General features: G+C 36.4%; 1 pseudogene; it reads left to right on the forward strand.

The window, feature by feature from the left end:
- Positions 1-396: 396 nt before the first annotated feature.
- LOC145116175 (monothiol glutaredoxin-S2 pseudogene) lies at positions 397-1,118 on the forward strand (annotated as a pseudogene).
- Positions 1,119-1,371: the final 253 nt, after the last annotated feature.

The following is a 1,371-nucleotide window of genomic DNA, read 5'->3' on the forward strand; positions in this document are numbered from 1 at the left end:
TATTACAACCTTTGTTTCAACTTCTTTTCTTTTGAGGGTGAGAAGTGGAGGAGGCTGTCAATTGGATAAGTATATTCCTCATCTATGCAAAGATGTTCTGAAAAAAGAAATATCAGAAAGCTCTAGACTTTACAGTTGACAAAAATACATGCGTTCAACATGACATGTAATTACCAAACTACCCACCCACAGATATAGTTGCCAAGAACTTTTTAACAGATTCCCAAGGTTAAAGATGTCATTCTGATATGTACTTTTCTGCCATGCATATCAACCTATAGAGAAGATAAGCCACTTGTTATATACTACACAATTACTCAGTAATTTCCTATCATCTGCAAGTCTGATAAAGAATATGATCTTTTTTCAGAATCTAATAAGAGCCACCGCCCAAAATTTTCAACACTTATCACTATATATAGCCATGGCAGTTGCTTACATTACTCACAGCAAACATCACACCTAACTTTCTACATACAGCCTCTAACAACCTCACTTCCAACGATTTATTCTACTAAATCTAGTGTTGTTTTATAATACTTTTATAAAACATCAACAGCTAGAATTTCCAGAAATGGCTTTGGTTACAGCACTGGTGAATGAAAGGCCTGTGGCTATATTCAGCAAAAGCTCCTGCTGCATGTGCTACACCATTAAGACACTGATAAGCAGTTTTGGGGCAAATCCTACAGTTTATGAGGTAGATGAGCATCCACAAGGGAAGCAGATAGAGAAGGAACTAAGAGGATTAGGGTGCAAGCCAAGTGTGCCAGCTGTGTTCATAGGAGAGGAGCTCATTGGTGGTGCCAATGAAATAATGAGCCTTCATCTCAAGGGTCAACTGGTACCCTTGCTCCTCAATGCTAATGCTATATGGCATTAGTGAAACATATTCACAAATATCAAGTTCCTACAATATTGTAGAGGATGGAGCTATTTTGACACAACTATGAACAGCAGATTGATGCATTCTAGTCATTAGAACGGGAACAGAAAGAAATATTTTTAGCCTTCTTTTTGCTCTTCTGAGGCCAATGATAACTAATGTGCTAACTTCCATATGTAATTTCACTACCTTTTGAGAAACAATAAGAGATAAGATATTTTTTCAGGAGCTATTTCTTTCCTTAGTCTTAGAATTTGATGTTAAAAGTGTGTTAATATGCTTAATATCTATCGTCTTGTAGCAGTGATCTAAATGCTATGACCACTATACAGATTTATTGCATTCTGATTGCCCATCTGAGTCAAGACGCATAATTGAAAACAGAAGCAACTTAAGGACAAGAGATATTCTCAGATTTCAATTTTTTCCTTCCCTCCATTATAGAAGCTTATACATCAAGGTTCTGTTGTGGTCATTGATCATTG

This window comes from Lactuca virosa, chromosome 5 (genome assembly GCF_052849685.1).
Source record: "Lactuca virosa cultivar CGN04683 chromosome 5, Lactuca_virosa_CGN04683_v6, whole genome shotgun sequence".
NCBI lineage: Eukaryota > Viridiplantae > Streptophyta > Magnoliopsida > Asterales > Asteraceae > Lactuca > Lactuca virosa.